The 21,597-nt window shown below is 38.9% G+C and overlaps 1 pseudogene; it reads right to left on the minus strand.

The window, feature by feature from the left end:
- Window positions 1–701: 701 nt before the first annotated feature.
- Window positions 702–1,171, minus strand: LOC114050084 (annotated as a pseudogene).
- Window positions 1,172–21,597: the final 20,426 nt, after the last annotated feature.

Consider the following 21,597-nt stretch of genomic DNA (forward strand, 5'->3'; position numbering starts at 1 on the left):
GGCTGACTTAAAAAACCTAAAGTACTGCATGAACATCTATTCATCTGGACAACCAGACATGAAAACACACATTTCTGAAAAGAAAGAGATTTGGACTCTATAGAACTCTAAGTTACACAAATATCAGACTCTTCAATTTGACCTTCCCTCCTCCAGATAGAGGACAAAGCTATGACCAGCTATTCTGAAACAAGAATCATGAAAGACACCGTCAAATCAACTTTAAAAGTCATGATTTAAAAATAATAGAAGTCAGACAAATTCAGTTCAGTGGGAGGGAGAATAAGTAGCTATGTTTGCTCACAGATGGTCATCATTAACACTGCTCCCTCACTAGGTAGATTTCTCTCTTTACTAATTATCCCTGCTAACTAGGGGTCAAACTCCATTGTTTTTGGTAACTATGCTTTACCATTTTCTTCTCCAATTCATTTGACAGATGAGGAAGATGAGGCAAACAAGGTTAAGGGATTTGCCCAGGGTCATACAGCTAATAAGTTTCTGAGGCCAGATTTGAACTCAGGTCTTCCTGACTCTGGATCTGGTGTTCTATCTGCTGTCCCACCTGTACCTACCTCACAGCATCATTGTGAGGGCCATAAGCGATAATGTATATGTAAAGTGTTTTGTGAAATTTGAAGTGTTATGTAAATCTTAGCTATTGTTATTACCTACGATTTCTTTCCTAGTTCTTTTTTTTATTAAGTTTTTACATAGTTTATTTGTTCTCTGATGAAAAATTATCTTCCTGGATAAACATCTTCCATAGTGCCTTTAATCCTTCTGTTTGCCAGCACTGACATTTGCTTTTGCAGTACCCCTGACTTTCTTCATTCTGTTCTTGCGTTCCTTTCGCTGTTTTCTTGATGTGTTTTTCTTCTCATACAGGCCGTGCCTTGCAAGTCTGTGCTTTGGTTCATTTTTCTTTGCATAGTCAAGGGAATCATAAATCATGCCAAAGCCTGTTGTTTTGCCACCACCAAAATGTTCTGAATCCAAAGACAAAAATGACGTCTTGAGTTGTCTTGTACATCTTGGCCAGTTTTTCTCGAATTCCAGTCTTGGGCACTGTGGCCTTTCCAGGATGAAGGACATCTATAACCATCTGTTTACACTGAAGAAGTCTGTTTGTCGTGAACTTTCTGGTTCTGATGGTTACAGTGTCATTCATGGTGGTGGCCGGCTCCTCGAGCAGCAGGAGAGGGGAAAACCCTAGTTCTTTATAATGTGTTGAGGCCTACTCACACCTACCATGTACTTCACTCTGCTTTCTGAGTGATACTCATTTTATCCAATGAAGTGGTTAGATGGGCAACCTATAGAACATGTCCATCAGTAGATAGATGATCAAGAGATAGATACATAGATGCATAGGTACAATCAGGTTCAGGTTCAGTTGTTTCAGTCCTGTCCAACTCTTCATGACCCCATTTGGGATTTTCTTGGCAAAGATACTGGAGAAGTTTGCCATTTCCTTCTCCAGCTCATTTTACAGATAAGGAGACTGAGGCAAACAGGGTTAAGTGACTTGCCCAGGGTCACACATCTGGTAAGTGTCTGAGGTCAGATTTGAACTCAAGAACATGACTCTTTCTGACTCCCGGCCCAGTGTTCTACCCACTGTGCTACCTAGTTGGCTACATGGGTACAAGAGATAGATATAAATAGATATTTTTGAAGGATGCTGCAAATGGATAATGAGAAAGGCCCAGAATTAAACAGAAGAAAGGAGACTGGATTTATTGCATAATGGTTTTAATAACTCCAAACTTCCCCTGAGAAAGGATCATCTTTACAATACCAGTATTCTACCAGTATTGTTGTATGACTACAATTCATAAGATGTAAGAATCTCTGAATAATTAAAAATGAGAGTCATTCAGAGGTCCTTGCACATACTAGGCACTCAATAAATGCTCATTTAAATGGATTGAAGTGAATTACCACTCTCAATTATCTTGCTTCTTACCTCCTATCTAAGCTCCTTCTTCCATAATCTTCCACCATTGGTCTTTCTTGCCCTGGTAACCCTTTGAAATTCAGTCTCTCTGGATCAACTAAAAGTACCCTACTCTAGTAGAAAGAATGATTGAGTAAAATCTAGAAATCAGTTCATGGAACTCCAAGAAATAACACCAAAGTTTCATTCTCTTTGTCAACCTGGCCAAAGTCTTTGAAAGTGTCAATAAAAATAGATTTCAGCCAAATATTTTATAGATCTTTTTTCTTGTCATTGAATAGACACTAATGACACATGGCCTCACCATTGCTTTAATCTCCCTTTTCCCACATGACTGGTACAACTTCTTTTCTAGTGATATGTCCTTTATGAATTTCATTAGTATAATTTTTTATTCATAATGAATTCTGTATTCATAACATATCTCTTCATTCCCCAGTGTTAGAGACTGGAAAGATTTGTAGTCGCACAGCATCACCGGTAGAATATTAGTGATAAGAAGATGGGTCTTTTGTTTCAGAGAGAAAGTTAGGGTTGCTGGGGAATCTAGCGTACTCTCCTCCTCCTATTCAAATCTGGGCCCAACTCAATGTCAATTGCAGTATCTGCCCAAGATATGTGTATTGAAAGACAAGAGTTATGGGTTGTCCTTGCAACTGTAAGTCATAGTGTAGACAACAAGCCTTCTTCATCCACTTGGTTTTTCCAAGGTGGATAGTTAGATCAAACTTTTTTGTATGAAGACAGATCTTGTTTAGAAGATGCTGCAATATCCTGGGGCCTGATTAAATAGCATAATGTAATCTATGAAAATGCTTTATCTTCAATAAGGAATGAGCCTTCCATATGGACTTTGCCCTGCATCAAAGTGTTCTTTCGGCCAAAGGTTCACCTTTGATGAACATGTGTTTTATGCCTTATTAAATTAGTTATTTTAGTATTAAAATTAGTTATTAGGAAAAATTCCTGACAATTAGAATTATACAAAACTGGCAACGGGTTACCTTGAGAGGGAGTGAGTTCTCCCTCAATGGAGATCATCATGCAAAAATTGTATGCCTACTTGTTGGGTATGTTATACTGAGTGTATTCCTTTTTGATTATGGATTGATCTAGATGGCTATGGAGGCTCCATTAGACTCTAACATTCTGTGATCTATAATAACTAGGAGTCATCAAAGTTATCTCTGTTGTTGCATCTTTCTTGGAATCTTGTATGATTTTGCATGGGTTTTACATGAGAGATATCTTGTTGGGAGAGAGACTTTAAGGAAACTTTTTGTTCTAACAAATTACAACCAGGAAAGTGCAGTCATAGAAGCTAAGGGAGATAAAAATGTCCAGGAGGAGGGGATGGTCTACAACGTCAAAAGCTGCAGAAAGATAAAAAGGAATGAGGACTGAGAAAAGAACATTAGTAACACATTCGTGAAGTCAAAAGGTGCTGAATACATGGTACATTTAAGAACATCACAAAAATGAAATTAGTTATTTCCTATCAGTCAGTCAATCAAAATTTATTGAGCTGATAGCCCAGCATCTGATTGCAGCAAACCTTATCTTTGAAGGAGCCCACAGGTGGCATTGATCTTATCACCACTTATTCTTATGTGGGTGTCTTCCAACATGGGAAGATGGCGATTATTGTTAATTACCAGAGAAGCAAGGTCATCCAAAATGATGACATTTTCACTGACGCAGAACAATTTGCTTCTGACATTTAAAAAAAATCAAGTTGCAATGAATTCCAACATGTTTTAAATGTCAAATGTCTGACTGGCCCCAGATTTGATGATGCTGTTGTAAAAGTAGGCATGAATCACTGACCTATCACAAAGATGAATGACACAGGCAGGTCAAAGGTCTAAGTGGAGTGCAAGGGGAAGACCAAAGACTTCTATCCATGGTCCCGACGAAGATAAAGGGAATTACAGAAGCTTATCTCACAAAGACTTATCAATGCTATGGTTACAACACCACTACTACTACAGTACTACTACTGTACCAATTACTACTTCAATGCCTTCCAATATCAAATCAACAAAGATGCTGAAACAAGAAGTGGTCTCACAAATCATCAACAATGCACAGTTCCTGGTACATAGTAAGCACTTAATAAATGTTTGCTACCTGCCTTCTGGTCAAACCAACTACCAGTGTTACTGCTTGTAGCTTGGACAAAAAGATTGGCCCTGAAAGAAATGTGTTGCTCTTTGATCCGAGAGGTAGAATTTTTTATGTCACTGTTGAAGGCAGGATCTTTGAAGTCAAGTTTATAGCTGGAGATACCCACTTGGGTGGGAAAATTTTTGACAGCCACATAGTATGCCATTTCATTACCTAAAATACAGTCATCTCTTCCACATTGTGGGGATGAGGGGAACAGTGCCCCATAATTTGGAAAATCCATGTAAAAAATTTTTGCCCTCCCTTCATACCAGAGAAGAAGTCTGAATTATTTTGGTATTAAGAGATAAAATATGTTGCTATACTATACATATATTTATGCATTTCTGAGTTATAAAATTTTTTCTGTGTCATCTGCTGACCTTCAAGTGTCATCTTTCTGTAAAACTCCTAAAAATTCCCGTTTAATTTCTTATGCCAACCCACGATATATCAAAACCACAATGGGGAAAGTCATGATGTGGAAGGGATAACTGTAGAAGCATCAAAAGAACATCACGTAATACAAAAGTGACAGTCTGAACCATCACACTGCTTATGAAAGTGCAAAACGTACTCTTATAGCAAGCAAGTCAGAATTCATATTGCCTCTCTATATAAAGGTAATGACTCCTATACCTATATCACCCCTGCCTAACTTGAAGAGTGGATACTTCCCGGCTCCATGGCACACTGGGTCTTTCTGAAAAGGCTTTGTGGGATACTGTTGTGAGCCAGGTCACTGTTGGAACTGGGAAGACATGGGTTAATCCCACACAAGCTAACAACACCAACTGATACTGTTGTGAGCAGCAAAGCAGTATGAATATGAAATGATGAGCAGGCTGACTTCAGAAAAACCTGGAAAGACTTGTATGGTCTGATGCTGAATGAAGTGAGCAGAAACAAGAGAACGTTGTACACAATAACAGCCATGCTGTGCGATGACTAATATTGATAAACTTAACCCTTCCCAGCAATACAAGGATCTAAGATATCTCCAAAGGCCTGGTGATGGAAATGCTCTCCACATCCAAAGAAAGATCTATGGAATTTGAATGCAGATCGAAGCATACTAATTGCTATTTTTTTTCTCTTCTGTTGAGTTTTGCTTCCTCTTTCTGGTGGTTCCTCCTATTGGTTCTAATTCTTACTTACAACATCACTAATGTGAAAATATGTTTAATAGGAATGTATATATATAGCCTATATCAGATTGTGCGCCATCTTGGGGAGGGTAGTGGGGAGGAAGGAGGAGAAAAATTTTAAACTCAAAAGGATATGGAAGTAATTGTTGATAAATCAAAATAAATTAATAAAAAAAAGATTTTCCTAACCAAAAAAAGCAGTATTGAAGGCCTGAGGCAGCCGGGGTTCCTTTGCCCCAAGAAGAATTGATCTAAGATCCAGCTGTGGAACCTTTGGGCAAGCAGAATATAAAAGTAATTTTTAGGACTTCAGCTGGAAGCTCCTATATCCCCAGGGATCTTCCTTGCAATTGGTTTTTAATCTCTTTGCCAGAGGCTTTTATCCTTCTGAGGCATCTCTATCCACCTTGAGAACTGCTTCTATCTGGGGGTGTTGGAATATGTCTTTGGTAAAAAGCCTATTTGTTTGATCTCTAAGGCACCAAGTCATCCAATGTATGAGAAACTGAACCACAACTGAAACAGATGCTAAGCTGGACAGGTTGCAGAGCCAAAACACTGTCATGGCAGGTAGATCCATTCCCATGTCCAAGATCCAGGAATTCCTGTGGGACTCAGATAACCAACCCAGTGTGCTCACCCAGATTTGTGAAGGTGAGAACAGTGACCAAAGACAGTAACTTCCTTGGCAAGTTTGAACTCATAGACACTCTCCCCTCCCACTCCACCCCTGTCACAGAGATATCCCTTAGATTGAAATGACCCTTAACACTGTTGCAAATGATAACTTCAATGTTTCTGCTTTGGATAAAAGAGCAGGCCTTCTCAATATAAGATCACTGTCACCAACGACATGGGCCATCTAAGCAAAGAAAGCTTAGTGACTGTTCCAGGAAGCTGAGAAATATAAGACTAAAACTTTGTGGCACTGTGAACTAGTTCAACCATTTTGGAGAGCAACTTGGAACTATGCCCAAAAAGCTATGAAATTGTGCCTACCGAGCAATACCGCTAGTAAGTCTAGACCCCACTGAGATCAAAGAAAGAGGAAAAGGATTCGTATGTACAAAAATATTTAGAGTAGCTCTTTTGTGGTGGCAAAGAATTGGAAACTGAGGGGATGCCCATCAATTGCAAAATGGCTAAGCAAATTATGGCATACAAATATGATGGAATACTACTGTGGTATAAGAAGTAATGAAGGAGGTGGTTTCAGAAAAACCCAAGTTGTAAGAACTGATGCAAAGTGAAGTGAGCAGAACCAGGAGACCAATTCATACAGTAACAGCAATATTGTAAAGATATCAATACGATAAAGATAATCAACACAATGACCATAACTCCTTTAAGTTATGATGAAACATGCTATTCCCTTCCATATAGAGGACTGATGATTTCAGAGTACAAACTGAAGCATATTTTCTTTCTTTCTTTCCTCCCTCCCTCCCTCCTTCTCTCCCTCCCTTCCTTCCTTTTTACTTTCTTTCATTTCTTCCGATGGCTAATGCAGCAACTTGTTTTGACTTGACTATACATATTTGTAATGGGTTTTGTTTTTCTTGCCTTCTTGATAGGTGGGAGAGGGAGAGAACGGAGGGAAAAAATTTGAAACTGAAAATAAAATTACATTAAATTTAAAAACAAATTAATATGAAGTTGAAGATAGGAAGTTAAGAGATAAGGTATCTTCCAAAACCTCATTTGAGTCAAACACTTTCAAAATAAAGTCCATAATGGAGAATAAGAAATTCCAAGACAAATTGGTAATGAAAAAAAAATCTTTGACAAAGGCAATAAAATCATAAACTGGCTAGGGAAGCACCAATATGTTGAAGAGTAGATTTTATTCAGGTTATGAACTGTACTAGATGGCCTCTGAGGTCCTGTTGAACTCTGAAATTTTGTGAATCTATGTAACTAAATTGTATTTATCTTCAGGGCCAGCCCACTAGGCCTAGTGTGATTTCAGGATCCCCAAATAATCTTTCTTCCTAAATCACTTCCCTGTTTACTAGTGCTAAAATTCCTGTTAACAAAGAAAACACCTTTCATTCCACAGAAATAGCTTAAAATACAGACTCATGGTTGAAGTAATGCTTTACAATGAATGAATCTCAGTTTCAATGTCTGCAGTCCATCAATCAACAAGTGTAAATAGCTGATAATAGATCCTTCCTGGTTTGGACAAAGAGAGGCTAGGCTCAGAATAGGAAGGCATTCACTGTCTAAATGGAAAGAGGGGTTATGACTAAGGTGGTAAAGAATGTAAAAGAAGTTGGATACAGAAAACAAACTCTGGTATCAGAGGTAGGAAAAAAAAAAACCCTTAAAAACAATCTTGTACAACACCTTCATTTAAAAACTTCTTAAACGTCACAGATTTGCCCAGGGTGGGCCCTGTTTACCTTCAAATAGGTGGAGACAAATAGAAATTGTGCACAGAGGTATTTTTGTCATGCAGCTGCAAACACAGGCAACCCTGCTTCCTGAAGTTTTAGGGTTTTGTTTTTTGGGTTTTTTTTTATTATTTTAAAAATTCAGCTGACTTTGCATAAAGGAACTTTATTCCCAGGAGATTTGTTCATTGAGGCATCTGTGCATAGTACAAAGCTAGTGTTGTACATATCTTCCTGGGAGAAATGCATCTGGTATGTGAAGATAGGAAAAAAGATGGTTTGACCTATTCCCCCATTTCTTTTTTTTTTTTTAACAAGATCTGTGACTTCATTGATGTAGGGAGTTCTGACAAGTAACCTCTTCCATACTGGCACTTTCTAGTCTTGGAGGATTGTCCAGAACATTGAGAGGCTAACTAATTTGACCAGGGTCATACAGCAAATATTTGTCAGAGGTAGCCCTTGAACACAAGTATTTCTGACGCTGACGCCAATTCCTTACTCTGCACTGCTTGATTCTGGTGTAAATGTATTTTGTTCGTGTATATCTACATGGAACAATGCAGCTCAGTTGTTTTTTTTTACTTAGATTGTCATACTGCTTTCTACCTACACTCTTGACATCCTTTCCTTGTGAAAGTGTCTACTCCCTAACTGCTCTGTATTGCACAATGTGCCTTTGTTCCTCGCCAAACAATGAGAGGGCTTTGTAGCCTTGGTGCCTCTGGTTCATGCCATCTGAGAGACGCCATATGATCATTTTAGTCCACGTGCCCTGAGAGATGGGCCCACGTGCTCCTGACTAGTAATGGTAGCAGTTTCGTAATGGCTGTTAAAGTGTGACATATGAATGAAATACAAGTTGACAATTCCTCCTGGGGAATTTACAGCTGTTGATGTAACCATCCAAGCTTTATTCACAATCTGTTGGGCTTTTAGACTATTCTCTTCCCACGTGTAATGACTGAAGTGTAAGAAATACAAGTTATTGTATCTGAAGTGGAAATTATGGGGCAAATTGTTGTCTAAAGAAATTCCATGTAAGTAAATGATTATTGTCTTGCTTCTTATCTGAAAACAAGTATATTCTTTCCTTCTTTCTTTCTTCTTTCCTGGTTTCTTTTTTCTCTCTTTATTTTATAGGTTTTGTTGATTAATTGTAACGCAAGCCAAAGGCAATTATAGCAAATGAAAGAGGAAGGTAATTTACAATTATCTAAAGGAGCAGGGTCATAGTGCTCTATTTAAAGAATAATTTAGCATAATACTTATTTGTGTGTGTGTGTGTGTGTGTGTGTGAGCACATGCGCACGCACGTGTCTGTATGTATATGCCAGTGACTTTTATGTCTAGATTCTTTCATCCACATATCCCCCTCAACAGAGCAAGTGTCTAATGAAGTCCTCCATTAGTCCTGGATAACTGCATCGATTGAAAGTCTTTTGGCTGGCTTATGCCAACCAGAGCATTTGTAAGGCTATTGGTCAGGACTGGGGCCTTGATGTAGTCAAGGCTTTGAGCTTGTGCCTGAGTGAATTTGCAGTGATGCTAGTAGTAGTTAGGCCCCAGGCCCTTTCAGATCTCCTGGGGGATCCTTTTGTCTGTGAATAACCCAAGCCTGAGACCTTATAGGATTAACCAGAATGGACCAGAACTATCAGTCCACCAAGGCTGGAATAGGACCAATACATGAGAGTACTTACCTATTATATTTTAACACTGGGACTCATAGGCAGACTGATCAGTTATGGCTTGTAGAGAATTTTCATCTGTATCTCTGCCTGTTTCTGGAATAGACTTGAGTGTTCTAGAATATTTGGTAGAGGAGTAGGTTCTATTACACTTAAACACATGTCAAACTTATCTCTATCATAAAGTATTTTAAAGGTTTTTCTGGCTTTAAAATTCTATGATGGTGCTAGGATATATTTGTTGGTCATTTTTTAGTTTTGGGGTTTTCTTGGTAAAGGTACTGGAGCAGTTTGCCATTTCCTTCTCCAGGTCATTTTATAGATGAGGAAACTGAGGCAAACAGAGTTAAGTGACTTGCCCAGGGTCACACAGCTAGTAAGCATCAGAGGCCAGATTTGAACTCAGATCTTCCTGCTTCCAGGCATGGCATTCTATCCACTGTACCATCTAGTTGCTCCGTTTATCAAGTGTCAAATTATTGTTCTAGGTGTGTGTGAGATGCCCTACCTGACGGGATCCTGCCACACATTCAATCCACAAGCATTCATTAAGTGCTTATTATATGCCAGGCACTGGGCTAAGCATTGCAGATACTAAGAAAGTCCTCCCCTCTCCCCCCCCCCAAAAAAAACCATAGTCTCTGCCTTCTAGGAGCTTACAGTTATCCCTTCCTCATCCTTTCCACAACTTTCCCCATCATGGTTTCTATATATTGTGGGTTGGCCTAAGAAATTAAACGGGAATTTTGAGGGAGTTTTGCAGAAGCCACAGACATACTCGAAGGCCAGCAGACAACACAGAGCCTATGACCAAATACTTAACCCAAATTTTACAGTAAGGTACTATAAACACCCCATGAAAGAAAAAGAAAAAGAAAAATATCCAGACTTCTCTGGTACAAAGGGAGGGCAAAAAAAATTTTATGTGGATTTTCCAGATGACAGTTACATCTTTTATCATTCTAAGGCACCCTAAATCCCACAATGTGAAAGGGATAACTGTACATTCTAATGGGGATTGGAGACAACATGTGAATATCTAAGGACATATAAGACTTATACAGATTATATGGAAGGTGATATGAAAGGGGATTAGCATTAGCAGCAAGGGGAACTAAAGTGAAGAGTGGGATCTCCATGTCTAGGCTGGCAGTATGAAGTTAAGTAGCCAAGTCTTCCAAAGAGGTTTCTTGGTAAACAGCTCTCCCTAATTCTGCAAGGGATCCAGGATACCCATAGGGAATGGTACGGCAGTAATGAAATCCATTCTTGCTTTATTTACTGACCTGTCGTACTAGGACATGACCTCCCGCTGTAAATCAGGCACAACTAAAACAATATTCAGAATCTGTCCTGTAGTACAGAACAATTAAAGATCCCTTGTCTCCATGGTTTTACATGTTTGGGCTGGATTTTATTTTTGAGACATCTCAGTCACAAACATCTTCTTTTCAGAAACTGTAGCCTCATTCTAATTCAGTACTTTACTTTGGACAATTGACTTTATTTCACCTCTCTACTACTGGGATTTATCCTCCCCAGGACATACATCCTTATCTCCCATTAGCGTCAATGGGAGCCTCTGCATACATACTGAGGCCAAAGGGAGAGCAGACCCCTGTTAACACGCATACCGTGGTACTTAGTATCTCAGAACCGAATGCTGGTAAGTGCTAACAGTCATAAGTGGTGCCTTGCGAACCATATGCGGTCTTAAATTATGTTTACATTTAGACACACCACATCTTGTTATCAAATGAAACAAGACCTAACATAAGCAGTAGACAGAGAGATACCATGACAAGTGTCAGCATCTGCCTGCGATATATATGAGCATTGTTACATGGGTGTTTAGTCTGGCAGAAATTCAGACGGTAAGGTCACTGGGGAGAAAGAGAGTGTCATATTCCTGGGGCAGATGGGTTGTTTCAGAGAGGGGGAAAAGAGGCTTTCTGTATCAGAGACAGAAAAAAAATATTTTGCATTGTGACATTTAATGAGATCTGGCCACCAGGCCCTGGCTTATAGACCCCAAGAAGCCCTAAAGACATAGTTTCTTCTATTATACCCCTGCCCCAACATAGCCCCCCTCAAGAGGGCAAGTCTTTCAGAAAGAAAACTTGTGGGGCAGCTTTAGTGGACCAGGCTCGATAATATCTCTCTGAGACATCTTATCAAAGAAGCAGGATTGGAAACAGGGCTTGCATTTGCCCGGGTGACTGTCTGTCTGTCTTTTCCCACAAGGGGCTAGGTAGTGTAGCAAGGTCACCTGGCAACCTAATGAGCATGAATGCTGGGCGTCTCTGGAAAAGAGGAATGAATGTTCACATTGTTGCTTTGTCTGAATCGGTGTTTTGTAACTTGGAGAGTCTTTATCCTGCTACAAGCTATGTTGATCTGTTGTTTGAGCTCAGGTTACTCAAAGGCACATGTGTTCTGGAAATTAGTCTCTCCTGGTTTTTACTGCAGGTGCTTCACCTGTGAGAGATCCCCCACATCCCTGAGCCATAGAATAAACAGAAAGACTTACAAAATGCAATGGGTCATAGGCAGAAGATAACTTGTTTGCAGTTCAATGGGGTGGGGCTTTGTACTTACTTCCTCATCTCTTGCATTTTGTATAGCATGGAAGGACTTGTTTCTCCCCTCTCTGAATCCAATATTTCCATATAGCCTGATTCTTCTATCATAGAGAAAAGGGAGTTAGGGCTGTAATGTTTTGGGCACCTGGGGAATATTCTCATCTTTCAAAAGAAGCAGTGGGAGAAAACAATTTTCAACACCATGGAATAAATTGTTAATGAACTATTAGGCACAAGGGAGAGATCTACAGGGAAGCAGAAGACGGCCTTCCTGGAGATCCCCAAAGTAAAAGACAACATGGTAAAGTGAGGAGAGCACTAAATTTGGAATTGGGACCTGGGTTTGAATGCTGACTCTGCCACTTACTACCTGTGTGAACTCCAGTAAGCGACTTGTCCCCCCTGGGCCTCAGTTTCCTCATTTGCAAAATGAAGTGGTTGGGCTAAATGATCTTCAAGGTTCTTTGTGGTTCTAAATCTATGATTCTGTAAACCACCTCCTTTTAAAGCCAGCCCTATTACACTGAAGTGCATTCCGTGTCCAGACAGGCACAGAGACAGGCAGTTTGAACTCAAGTCCCTTCCTACCCTGAGATTCTATGACAATTTTTTTTTCGTCTCAAGCACTAGTGTAGGAATCCCACTACCATTGAAGAGTGGCCATTTTGTTCTGCAGCCTATTTTCTTAGAGTTACCAGGGAACATCAAAAGGTTAACTTGACCAAGATCTAACCAGTATGTCTCATAAGTAGGACTTGAACCTGTATCTTCCTTATTCTGAGACTTGCTCTCTATCTAGTATGTCATGTGGTACATTTCTATGATTAATGATGATATTAATGATAATATCATCATGTCACTTTGGTGGCTAAAGAGTGGCTAAATTGTTCACAATTCCTCTCTCTCCCTGTTCACCAATCCCTTCTCTCTCTGTCTCTCTCTCAATTTAATATTTGCATCCACTGCCTATGACTTTTTGGGCCCATGGTTTAACGTCATCCATGAGCATCTTTTATATCCAATCTGTTTTTTATTCCCATGGCTGCAGCGCATGGTAATGATTAAAAAGTTTCAAGAGACATAGTTTCTGGGTAATTGAATCATTTTGTATAATAAGGCCAGCAGGTTATTAATAAAAGGATGGTCATTTGGCCATCTCTCTTAGACCAAAGACCCCTAATGGTGGTGGGGTCACAGTTTATATGCCCTTCAAAGAGGTGTTCCTGAGGGGTGCCTACTCAACTCTGATTGGTTAATCAAATGGGAAATGGGCTATCTTGGGGTACATGACTTAGTTTACTCAAATCTTGGCCAAAGAGACATCAATTTCCGTATCACCTGTCTTGATAATAGAGAGAATCAACATTTCTCCAGGGCCTTTCTGAGCAAACACAACAAGCAGGAGTACACCCATTAGTCTAAACTTAGAATTTCTTTTACTGTCAGATTAGATCTTGATTTGAATAAATCTTTAAGAGAGATTTCCTACACTGGTTGGTTTCTGAATGAGGAAGTAGAAAAGGGGGAAAACCTTGGTCCTAAAACAATAATTAGTCATTAAATATAAGAGAGAAATATTCATTTCTCACAACACCAACCATTTGTGTCCCTCTCATTGGTCATTCACAGTGGTCCCTGTTCTAAAGCTTTCTTTATGCTTCCCTTGTCCCAAATCACCCCTAGCAGTGCTGGGAACATGGCAGGTGCTCAGCAAATCAGCAAATGCTTGTTGACTTGGTTTTTTCACTGGGCCTCCCAGGGTAGACCTGAGACTCTTTTCAGTTCACTATAAAGCAAAGGTTGGGCCTCTGGGTGGCCACCTCTCCTCCTCCCATAGCTTTCTCCATCAGAGCTTCACTTTCCCCAGGAGTGTTCCCAGGCCAGAACTTCAGTGTTAGAGACATAGTGCTGTTTCTAGATATCAAATGTGGGGGCAGCTAGATGGTGAAGTGGATAGAGCCCTGGCCCTGGCTTCATGAGGACCTGAGTTCAAATATGACCTCAGATATATAACACTTAGCAGCTGTGTGAACCTGGGTAAGTCACTTAACCTCATTGCCTAGCATAAAAAATTTTTTAAATTTTTAAAAATTAGATATTGAGTGTGAACTGGTAGGTGATACTGATGAGACATTATCGGGAGATAAATGACTCCAGATATAAATCTAACACATGTTCTGACACCTAGATAACATTATTTTAGTCGGATGTTTGACACCTCCTAATTGCCATATATGGTCTAACCTTCTGCTAGAGGACATGTTTGCTTTTTTTTTAATGTGGTTTTTCTTTTTATTCACTGAAGAATTAAGTAGGATTTGGGGAAAGGGGTAGCTAACAAAAATAATTCATGACTTTTTAACTCCATGATTTTAGCAAAACTTTTAAGTTCTGGGATTGGATCTATGTGGTTCAGAATATCCAGGGGAAAAAAAAATGAAAAATATGTCAACTCGATAGTCAGATGTTTGGTTTCACAATAGAAACATTCTGATTGTGGTTTGCCCTGGGTGAGTCCTTTCTCCTTTCTCTTTTTCACATTTGCAAACCACTGTGCTTATTTGGGAAAATAATCGTGCTAGGTCCCCAGAGCTGCTTTCACCTTTAAGAACTGTGGGTGGGTGGGGTCTCACACACACACACACACACACACGCACATGCAGGGACAGCAAGCGGCAGTGTGTCTGCAAGCAAACCACTGTGTCTTAGAATCTGCACTAGTCTACCCGATTCCAATTTTTACATCCTGCTAATCTTGATTTGGACGATGGAGCAGCTTTTCTTGACCCTAGTCTCAGCTAACCCTCAAGTACCCTTGCTTATCTCAATCCCTCCTTCCTCATCTCTCTAGGTCTGGACATCACCGCCAGACTATTAGACTCTCATGAACTATAGGCTATAGACCCTCTCAGACCTCTGTGGCTGGTCTCATTTCTTTTATCCATTGCCCCAGCTTTCTTCTCAAATGTTGCCCCAATGAGCTCTGTCAGTAGCTAGTTCCTGGTTATGTCCCAACCATTCCAGTCCGTCATCTATCCCCTTTATGGACACCCTTGCCTGCCTTAGTTTTGACCATCTGGGAGTAATGGAACCATCTATTGGGGATTTAAATTAATTTTTTAAAACTAACAAGCATTTATTTTCTCTCCCTCCATTAGAAAGCAAAAAAGTGAAAACCCAAACCCTAGTAACAAATAGGCGTAGTCAAGCCAAACAAATCCCTATATTGACTATGTCCAAAAATGTTTATCATTCTGCATATTTTGTCCATTAGCTCTCTGTCAGGAGGTAGGTTACATGCTTTATCATTGGTCCTCTGGAATCATGGGAGAACTCAAACCATTTTGAAAGATTATTTCGGAGATTTGATGGAGGTCCATGAAAGACTAAAAGATTCCTGGAACTTAAGTATTTAGGCTTTTGTTTTTCACAGTGTGGAGAAGCTAGTGGGTCCTTGGGATACTATCTGGATGCCATTTGCGATAAGAAATGAAGTCCAACTAGGCTCTATATGCATACCTATTGTGTTGCTGGTGAGTCTGTCTGTGATAAAAATATGACTACTCATGACACTAATAGAAATACTATGGCCAGTAATGTCATTGGTACAAGTTGTACAGCCCTGCGTTTCGATGTGGGATGAATGCATGTTCCCAGCCACTGTGTTCTGACAATGCCCTTACTATGTACATTTGTTTCTCCATTACTTCTTACCTTCTCATCATGGAATCTCCATACACACTTGAGAGTAGATGGGCACATCCATAATAAAGATTTACACTTATGTGTCATTTTAATTTCTGCAAAATGCTTTACATATCTTATTTTGACTCTCATATAAAGAGAGGTGGGTGCTATTATTTTACCCATTTTACAGATGAGGAAGCTGAGAGTTTATGTGACTTGCCTAGAGTCACACAGGTACTATATGTCTGAGGCAGCATTTGAATTCAGGTCTTCCTGACTCAAGTTCAGTGCTCCATCTACTATATCAATCTGCCTTCTCTAAATGAGGCGTGGTCATCAGAATTCCTTGACAGAAGAGACTTGTTAGCAAAGCCTGTTTTTTATATAGCACTGTGAGGTTTTACAAATGTCATTTGATCCTCCCAATAACCCTGTGAGGCAACACTATTACTACACCCATTAAACATATGAATAAATTAAGGCTTAAAGAACTCTAAGTGACTTGTCCATGATTCCACAGCTAGTCAGTTGTTTTGAATAGGGGACAAGATTCATACCCAGGGCTCTCCTTACTTCAAGCGCAATGCCATTTCTGCTACAATTCATTGTCCCAATAGGGTCATCACTTTCATTTGTACAAACTGGGCAGTTACACAGGGTTTTGTGATTCCAAGATCCAAAGAAATTCCATTAATTTACTGTTCCTGAGCTAAAGTCTAAGAGAAGTAGCTCAGAGTTAAACTGTTATGCATTCTAATAATAAACCACATTAATATAGTACTTTACAGCTCTTTAAAGCAATTTTGTCATGCAGATAGTGGATTATTTTCTCTGCTGTGAGAGACACAGTGACCTGCCCAAATAAATACAGTTAGTAAATGACAGAGCCAAGATTTGATTAAGCCCAGTGTTCTTTCCACTCTTCCACGTCTTCCCTTTCCAAGATCAGGTCTTATACAAAATCAGAGCAGTTGCTGACCCACATAGGAAAGTCCAGGAAAGATTTCTATGCCAAAATATTTCCCTCATTGATCAGTCACAGAATCATGGAATCTGAGCATTGAAAAGGAACTCATTGGCCGTCTTGTCCAACTAATACATGAAAGAGATCCCCACTGCAACATTCCATCAAGTTGTCCAGCTTCTTCTTCATGATTTCCAAGGAGGGAGACCTCACCACCTCCTGAGGTTACCCCTTCCACCTTCAGAGAGCCCCATTGTTGGGAAGTTTTTCCTCGCACAATATCAAAATTTGCCTCATCACAACTTTCACCCATCAATCCCATATATTAATCAATCAATAAGCATTTATTAAGTGTCTACTATGTGCTAGGCACTATGAATATGAAAAAAGATGAAAATGAAACAGTCACTGGCTTCAAGAGCTTGCCATCTATCTGAGGAAACAGCATATGACACATATCAATAAAAACAAAATACTGTGTATACAAAGTAATGAGGGGAGCACTAGTATCATGGGTAAGGATCAGGAAAGACTTCATGTTGTTGTTCATCCTTTGAAGAGGACCAATGACATCATGGGGTAATGTCTTGACTTGTGCGTGAATTGGATTTAAGTGAGGCAGAGTTGCATAAAGTCATCAGACTCACTCTGTCTTCCAGAGTCATCAAAGTCCAGTGGCAAGACAAAAGTCAGGACAACTGACAATGGCCCAGGATGCATTTATTAAGGGCCTACTATGTGCCAGGCTCTATGCTAAGCACTTTACAATATTATTTCATTTGATCCTAACAATAACCCTGTGAGGTAGGAGCCATTAGTATCCCTATTTTGTAGTTGAGGAAACTGAGGCAGACAGAGGTTAAGTGATTTGCCCAGGATCAAATAGCCAGCAAGTGTCTGGTTTTAGATTTGAAGGTCTTCTTGACTCTAAGGCCAGAGTTCTAACCAATGTGCCACCCTGATGCTAGCTACCACTACTTGGCCTCTACTCCCTAAAAGGATCAAAGAAAGATGGAAAATATCCATATGTACAAAAATATTTATAGCAGTTATTTTCATAGTAGCAAAAATGAGAAACTAAGGGAATACCTATTATTGGGAAATGACTAAGCAAATTATAGTATATGAATGTAATGGAATAATATTACACCATAAGCAATGATGAAATAGACAATTTCAGAATTTACTCACAAAAATGATACAAACTGATGCAATGAAGTAAAGCAGAACCGAGAGAACAATTTGTATAATGACAACATTATAAAGAAAAACAATTTTGAAGGATTTTAGAACTCTGATGAGCATAATGACAAAGCACAATTCCATAGAGAATAAAGACAAAACATCACACCAACCTCCTAACAGAGAGATAATGGGCTCAAAATGCAGAATTAGACACGTGTTTTTGGACATGGCCAATGTGGGGATTTATTTTACTTGATGATAGATGGATAGATGGATAGATAGATGGATAGATGGATAGATAGATATAGATACACATATATGTATATAAAGTCCCTATTTTGTAGTTAAGGAAACTGAGTATGTATATATGTATGTATATTAGATATACAGATATATGTCCATGCATATGTACGCATAAACATATTTTTACAAGAATTTTAATGAAGATTTTCTTTTTTTTTCTTTTCCTCAATAAGGGAGTGGAAGCGGTAGGGAGAGAAAACCAGTGCTAGCCAATTGAAATTTTTTTAAGACCTTTACAACCTATCCCTAATCCCCACCCCAAAAGGAGGAACTTTCAACTAGTACTTTATTTTCTAACTGATTATGTGTGGGTCAATGATGTCATCTCTCCACGCCTCAGTTACCTCATATGTAAAATGAAGAGGTTGGATTAAATAATAACTAAGGTCCCTTCTAGCTCTGGTATTCTTTATCTCTATCAACATGAATATAGTTAGTTTGCGTCTTTTTTAAATGTCCATTTGGGTAAATAGTTACCTGAACCTACAAGCTGGGAAGGGGAAAAAATGGAACCTGATCCAATTATATGCATGCTTCTTGAGGGTTCATTTTCCCCAAAAAGACAGAGCTTTTTCCCTAAGTTTGGCAGTCATTTCTTCACAGCCCTGGGTGCTATGATTTCAGGCAGACTGTTGGTCCTGAACTAACACTTTTGTTTTATCAGCTGATCTCATCCAACTAACAGCTACTTCCTGAAAGACACGACAGCTCCTTAGTTGCATACTTGCATGAGTTTCCTGAAACATCTGTGACCGAAAAAACACTTATATTAAAAAAAATCTCATATTTAAACATTTAATTATTTATATTTTTTCTCAATTACATGTAACAATGCCTTTAATATTCATTTTAAAAAATTTTGGGTTCTGAATTAGACATCACTGACGATGGCCCAGGATGCAGTGGATGACCTTGGTGTCTGAACAAGCTGGAAAGGGGAAAAAATGGAACCTGATCCAATTATATGCATGCTTCTTGAGGATTCATTTTCTCCAAAAAGACAGAGCTTTGTCCCTGAGTTTGGCAGTCATTTGACTGCCATAACAGTAATGTGACCTTTGGTTTCATTTCCACCAAGTCTATTTCAGTGATCAGAGCCAAGATCTTTCAGGTGTCAGAAATGTTCATCATTCTAAAACCTGTCACTTATGATGTGCTTGAACTCAGAAGCTAGGTACAGGCCAACATCTCAGACCATATACTGAGATAAGGTAAAAATAGGTTCATGATTTAGACATAAGCAAATTAGGGGAGCATAGAAAATTTTTACCTGACCAAACAAGAGAAAGAGAGAGAGCATTACAGAATGTAAAATAGATAATTTTGCTTACATTAATTTAAAAGTTTTTGCACAAACATAACCAATGTAGCCAAGATTAGAAGGAAAGCAGGAAACTCAGGGGGAAAATTTACAGCAAGTTTCTCTGATAAAAGCCTCATTTCTCAAATATATAGAGAACTGAGTCAAATTTATAAGAATATGAGTCATTCCCAAATTGATAAATGATCAAAGGATATAAACAGGCAGTTTTCAGATGAAGAAATTAAAGCCATCTAATCATATGAAAAAATGCTCTAAATTACTATTGATTAGAGAAATGCAAGTTAAAACAACTTTGAGGGGCAGCTAGGTGGCGCAGAGGATAGAGCACTGGCCCTGAAGTCAGGAGGACCTGAGTTCAAATCCAGCCTCAGACCAAACACTTGACAATTACTAGCTGTGTGACCCTGGGCAAGTCACTTAACCCCAATTGGCTAAAAAAAAAAAACTAGCAATAAAACAACTTTGAGGTACTACCTCATACAGATTGGCTAATACAACAGAAAAGGAAAATGGCAAATGTTGGAGGGAATGTGGAAAAAATAGGGACACTAACGCACTGTTGGTGGAGTTGTGAACTGATTCAACCATTATGGAGAACAGTTTGGAGCTACGCTCAAAGGACTATAAAACTGTACATACCCTTTGACTCAGCAATACCAGTACTAGATCTGTATCCCAAAGAGACCAAAGAAAAAGGAAAAGGACCTATGTGCATAAAAATATTTATAGCAGCTCTTTTTGTGGTGGCAAAGAATTGGAAAGTGAGGAGATGTCCATTAATTGGGGAATGGCTGAATGAGTTGTGGTATATAATTGTGATGAAATATGATTGTGTTTTAAGAAATGAGGAACAGGAAACTTTCAGAAAAATTTGGAAAGACATTTGTGAACTGATACTAAGTGAAGTGAGCAGAACCAGGAGAACATTGTATATAGTAACAGCAAAATTGTATGAAAAACAACTGTGAATGATTTAGCTATTCTCGTTAATGCAATGATCCAAAACAATTCTGAAAGATTTATGAGGAAAAATGCAGATTGATGCATGCTTTTTTACTTTATTTTTCTCGGATTTTTTTTGGTCTACATTTTCTTATGTAGCATGGCTAATATGGAAATGTTTTACATGACTGTACATGTATAATCTATATCAAATTGCTTGCCTCTTCAAGGAGTGGGAAGGAGAGGAAAGGAGGGAAGGAATTCAGAACCCAAAATTTTTTAAAATGAATGTTAAAAACATTTTTACATGTAATTGAGAAAAATATAAATAATTAAATGTTTAAAAAAAGAAGATGTGCCTGAACTGATGCTGAGTGAAGTAAGCAAAACCAGAGGAACAATAATGCATAATTTCTACAATAATATAAATGAAGAGCACTAAAAGGAAGCTAAAGTCAGAGTAATTATAAAAATCCCAGAGAATGGACAAGGAAATCTCCTGCTTCTGGCACTTACTACCAGTGTGACCCAAGGCAAGTCACCGAGCTTCTCTGGCCATCAGTTTCCTCATCTGTAAAATAAGGGGGTTTAGCAGCTAGATGCCCCCTGAGGTCCTTTCTTGCTATAGCTGTATGATCCCAGGGTCTCTGGCCTTCCCCCTCTCATTAGAGACAAGGCAGACAATATCAGATGCAATCATTCTATCAGCTTTTTTTAACTCTTTTTATTTGTTACAAGGAAGAATTCAGTTCTGGTGGTAGTGGGGCAAGGACCTAATCTAGGAAAGACTATGATGGAAGCACACAAAAAAAAAGCATCTTTAAATTTTAAACAACAAAAATTATTGTTATTAAATGTTGCTAAATATTATTAAAAATAAACATTTAAAAACTTGCTCCTTATTAATCTCTTGTATATCTTCTGCCAGTGATGTCCTTGGCAACTGGCTTCCCAGCATTTTACAACTATCTCACAGAAAGCGAAATGGAAAACTAAGGCCGGCCTGGATAAGTGTAGGCCTCCTCACTTCAAATAGCTGGAAAATAGAGGTCAAAGGCCATTCTTAGGGAATTATTTTTGTTTGCTTGTTTGTTTTCTCTCAGAGAGTTTACAAGCATTTATTAAGAGCTTACTATATGCCAGGCACTGTGCTAAGGGCTGGGAATACAAAGAAAAGCCAAAAAGAGTTCCTGCTACCAAATATCATAGATTACCTAAGAGCAGCTAGATAGCTCAGTGAATGGAATGG

This window comes from Vombatus ursinus, unplaced genomic scaffold (genome assembly GCF_900497805.2).
Source record: "Vombatus ursinus unplaced genomic scaffold, bare-nosed wombat genome assembly UNPS02014798.1, whole genome shotgun sequence".
NCBI lineage: Eukaryota > Metazoa > Chordata > Mammalia > Diprotodontia > Vombatidae > Vombatus > Vombatus ursinus.